Source organism: Triticum aestivum, unplaced genomic scaffold, assembly GCF_018294505.1.
Source record: "Triticum aestivum cultivar Chinese Spring unplaced genomic scaffold, IWGSC CS RefSeq v2.1 scaffold149079, whole genome shotgun sequence".
NCBI classification, from domain to species: Eukaryota; Viridiplantae; Streptophyta; class Magnoliopsida; order Poales; family Poaceae; genus Triticum; species Triticum aestivum.
In genome coordinates, this window is record NW_025235603.1 from 1 (window position 1) to 5,050 (window position 5,050).

Sequence of the window (5,050 nt, forward strand, 5' to 3'; positions counted from 1 at the left end):
GGACGCAAAAAAGCGGACGGGCGACCCAAACGAATAAAATGCGGACAAAAACGACGTCCGTTTGAGTCGCCCATTGGAGTTGCTCTAAATGCCTACAGAGGAGGCGTTGCTGGCTGGACGAGCGACTGATTGTGAACGATTGTACGACACGTTGGTCCATCTGGAAGACTAAACGTGGACACTACATCCATCTGGATATTGCTCCAACTCGAGTGCACCACAGATATTAGGATTTTAAGCAACTAAGCTTGTGGTGCTCAGTGCTCACCAAAGCTGTCCTGCTTTTCCCGCGTGACTGAATTCCGCGACCGGCGCTAAGGACAACCTGCTGGATAGACACGTGAGTGGCAGTGTACGTTAACAAACATATTTAACCGAGCCTAAAACGAACCCTCACAACGTTTTAGGTTTTCAACCGTCCATTTTATTGATCTGGCCGTTTACATCCGTCGGATGCGTCTGTGGCGCAGCTTACCTGCTGTCCATGGGGCAGCTACTCCCGTGACTTTTTTGGGCTCCTCTTGTTGATTGGGCCAGTAAGTGAGCGGCCAGGCCAAGCGGCCCATCGGATAGACAGCAACTCCCTTCGCTCCGTACCCTGCCGACTGCCTTCCACGCCGCAACCCCTCTGTAATCTTATCGTGATGGCAGCGACAGCGGCGACCACGAGGAACAACACCCCAGCTTTCTCCCTTTGCATCGTTGCGGATCAGTACCGTGGGCACCACGCACTATGAGCGCACCACCGTGCCAGTGTGGCGTCGTTTCGTCGCTAAAGGTCCATCCATGAGGGATACAGCCACGTCCCGGTCACCGCCGCCGCGCGCCCGATCTCCTCTGCCTCCAGAATCCTAGTCGCGCCCCGATCTTCTCGGCCTCCTGTATCCCGGTCGTGTCCCCGTCCCCGCTGTGGCGGCCGGATTCCTGACGTTGCGACTGGATCACACCGCGTCCTGCCCATCCACTGTCCCACCGTCAACACCTTCCTTTTCCAACGATGGTGATGCCGCCCAAGATGGTGGTTGTGCCCCCGCTCTCTGGACGCATCATCACGATAGATGTGACCAAAGGGCAGCACGAACAGGAAGCGAAAAGCCTCCTCCTGCAGCAGCGGAGGCGATTGGGATGGAGCCGCTGCCACCATTCCCCCGCCACTCTGTTTTCCCGACAAATTCGTAAGTGCCTCCTTCCCTCTCTCGGTTCGCACTTTCAAGTGGTGTGCTTGTACACCTAGATAATTCGAAGGACTAACATCCCCTACTTGAGAAAGAATGTCGTGGCTGAATTAGTAAGACTGTAATATTTCGCTCCAATCGATCACTATGGTTCTTGATCCACTGGATGGCAGGAGAGCATAGATGATTGCTAGGTAATGAAAGGGACTGTGAGCAAAGGAGCATGATCCTTACGACTCCCGTTTGGATAGATCTGTGGCGATCTATTCCTCTGGGGCTTTCTATCTTCATGATCTTTCTGCCCTGCTGGGGAAATGGAAATTCCCTTTATTTATTGAATCATGTACCATTTGTTTTCAAGGTCGGATCCGATTATGGGTGTGTTTACCTTGATTGCTGCTTAGTGCTTCTTTTTGTGCAGCATGTCATTTTCAGAGCTTCAAGTGAATGGAGGTCGAAGGGTGCTTTAGGAAATTATTGTGGTGGTCACGGGGACGTCATGCCAAAGGTAACCGAGTGGAAGTGCGATTTATTCAGCTGTATTATTATATCAAATGAAATCCATATTATTATAAGGACCGGCAAAAATGATGGCGCGGCAGATAGACGATGGCTGGGTGGAAGGAATCACGATTAGATGACCTACTGCTTTTAAGTGGCGATGGTAGAATTTATGGAGAAAAGACGATGGACTATGCACTTATCTGCAATCCCTCATTTTAATTTATTCATGTCATAGATATTCTACTGATATGATAATCTTCAGGTAGTGGACTTCCAGGAACAATGTGTAGATTCTGGATGTTAATATTTTCCTTCTGCTATTGGTTACTTGTAGTGCTATTCTTATTTAACTCATGTGACCATATTAATAACTTTCTGGTAAATCTGATAAATTTTTGACAATTTTGGCTATGTATTGACCAGCAGTATGAATTACTTTGTCTGCCCTTTTTTAGCTTATTCAACTTACATATGGAGATGAGCATAAGACTTTTCTTGTGGGTTGTATCAACTTTCACTTTGTGATTCTTTGTGTTCTTATACAGTGTTCACCATGTCCAATTATTGATAGCTGGAAGACATAAGTCAGGTGGCTTTTCTTGTTCGGAATTTACTCTATGGTCTCATTAACATGTTTGCAAGCTCTGTAGTATACAACTTATGGTTTTCCCTGCGGAATTGCTTCCTTTACTTGTGCAAGAGGCAGAGGTGCACTCCTCTACATGGGAGCATGTGTACTTCTTCGGGTCACAACAATTCATATGCATACTAGCTGCAGGTTAGATTCTTATGAGAATTGTATATTTCTTTCAGTGCATATGTATAAATTGCATCATAGATTTTCTCTTTTTCTCGGTAAGTTTATTGTATTTAAATCACCCTGACACGTTAACTTTATGTACAATTGTTGGCTTATCTGAACCATTTCAATCTGATTAACTTTTTCCCTGGGAGTCTGCTCAACATATAAAGGATGATGATTACCAGACCTCTTATTTTATCATGCATCTTCTCTCAAATATAATGTCCTGTTTTATCTGTCATATATATATTTCTTTTGTCAGTCTAATTCGCCTCTCTTATATAATTACTTAGTGAATATTTGTTACTTTTTGTTAAAGAAGAATGGCGAAGCCACCAAGAATGCAGAAACTAGCTCATATGTTGCGAGGAATCACAGACCTAATAACACAATGCTGTCATGAGAACGGGGCGCTCTCATGAGGTAATTTTATTACGCACCTTTTCAACAGCATGCAAATATTAGTTTCACCAAGTGTGGATGTATTTTAACTTGTGTCGATTCTCAAGGGACATGGAGGGCCAGGGAGGTGCAAAGATCCATGAAACATGTATTGCCGTCCTCAGCGATATATCATCTTTCTAACACTTTCTTGTTCGAGTTAATCTTTTGGTTTTCTACTGTTCCAGTTGTATCTCCATGGATCTGGAAGTATTTGTATTGATGAAAGGTGTCAAGTATTCTTGGTATGTATCATTGACAACAACAGTTTTGCACTATATGTAATGAGCTTTCCTAACACCGTTGAGTGAGCTATTTGTTTGGGAAAACCTGCAATCTCAGATGTTCTTAGATTTTTGGCTTCATAAATCTTACTTCATTAATTAGATGTCCAACATAGACGCAGTCTATTTGACAAAGAATAATGAATAGATAGACTGTCAATCATAAAAATCAAACCCCAAGCTCCAACCAACTATTTGATTAGTGAAATATATATTTGCCACAAATTTAACATTATTTGTTACCATAATTTTGCAACTTCTGACTATTCTATCGTCAAAATTGACGGGCGCAGCAACGCGCGTCATCAACGATCTAGTACTGATTGAGTACCAAGCTAGAGCTTATCCATGTGGAAGACTAGACTTGCCTTGTGAGTCTTGACACACCAGCACCAATATATCGCTGCAAGTTCATTGCACCAAAGACACTAATACTAATTACTCCCTCCCATAATGTAGGATTTTTTTTACGCTAGTGTCAAAAAACGTCCGACAATGGGACCGAGGGAGTACATTTCAATGAATAAGATGTGCATGCATTCTCAAATCTATTTTTAACTATCATTTGGTCAATAATATACTTCCTCCGTCCCAAAATAAATGTCTCAACTTCTTATTAATTTTGGTATAAAGTTGTACTAGAGTTGAGACACTTATTTTAAGACAGAGGGAGTATATTTTCGTGATTTAAAAATTATACCACTGAAAAGTTCATCTGAATATTGAATTCAAGACATGGTTTTAAATAGAGTGTGGTTGTTCTACACCCGCGGACATTGCACCCCGCTACACCCACGAAAACTTAGCAAAAGAAATCAGAAAAGCCTGAAACTTTGCAGATCAACTATGAGCAAACGTATGCTGGTTGAGTACGAAGCTAGAGTTCATCCATCTCGAAGACTAGACGTGACTTGGACACAGTGCAGTCACCATCACAAATATCTCGCTGCAAGTTCATTGCTCCAAACATATTCATATACTGTACATGGTTTTGTCCTTTTTTACTTTGCCTGGCTGCTTATACGCAACTGAGCTCGTCATTTCTCCGGGAGAGCTCCAGTCCAGAGTGAGTACTTTTACAGAGCCAGTCACTCCAGACGTCGGTTCGCCATGGCGGATCTCCTGCAGAAACTCTTGCCAGATATCCTTCCACGGTCATGGTTATTTCTCCTCTGCCCTCTCTTCCTCGTGTCTGTGCATTACTGGTTCACCAGAAAGTTCAGTGCGAAAAGGCAGCGCCTCCCGCCTTCGCCGCCGGCCCTGCCCATCATCGGGCACCTCCACCTCATCGGTTCCCTCCCCCACGTCTCCCTCCGCGGCCTCGCAAGGAAGCATGGCCCCCGACGTGATGCTCCTTCATCTGGGCGCCGTACCAAACCTCGTTGTATCCTCCTCGCGCGCCGCCGAGGCGGTGCTGCGCACCCACGACCACGTCTTCGCGTCACGGCCCCACTCTGTCATCTCCCACATCATGTATGGCTCGTCTGACATCGGCTTTGCGCCATACGGTGAGTACTGTCGGCAAGCACGAAAGCTCGTCACCACCCACATGCTCAGCGTCAAGAAGGTGCAGTCTTTCCGCAGCGCCCCCACCAAGGAGGTACTGATTTTCAATTATCTTGCAATTTCGAGGCGCTGGCAGCCTTTTTTTTTTGAAGATATTACTCTCATTATTCTCGTACTGATTTGGACTCTCACTACGTCAGAAACAAAATAAAGGAAAAGGGCTTTCGTGTTGTCCTCTGCTAACAGTTACTCGCTCCGTTCGGGTTTATTTGTTGGAAAAGGTGTGATGGCACCCGGGAGTCCCGGCACCCTCCAATCTTGCCGTCCAGTGGCAATAA

General features: G+C 45.1%; 1 long non-coding RNA gene across 2 annotated transcripts; it reads left to right on the forward strand.

Moving 5' to 3' along the window:
- The first annotated feature begins 634 nt into the window (after nt 1–634).
- Nucleotides 635–3,220, forward strand: LOC123176314 (uncharacterized). Of its 2 annotated transcripts, none has more exons than XR_006488458.1 (4): nt 635–1,175; nt 1,597–2,457; nt 2,801–2,904; nt 2,991–3,220. It is a non-coding gene; the product is annotated as an uncharacterized lncRNA (long non-coding RNA). The 2 variants fall into 2 exon arrangements; XR_006488457.1 differs by having other exon boundaries at nt 2,804–2,904.
- Nucleotides 3,221–5,050: the final 1,830 nt, after the last annotated feature.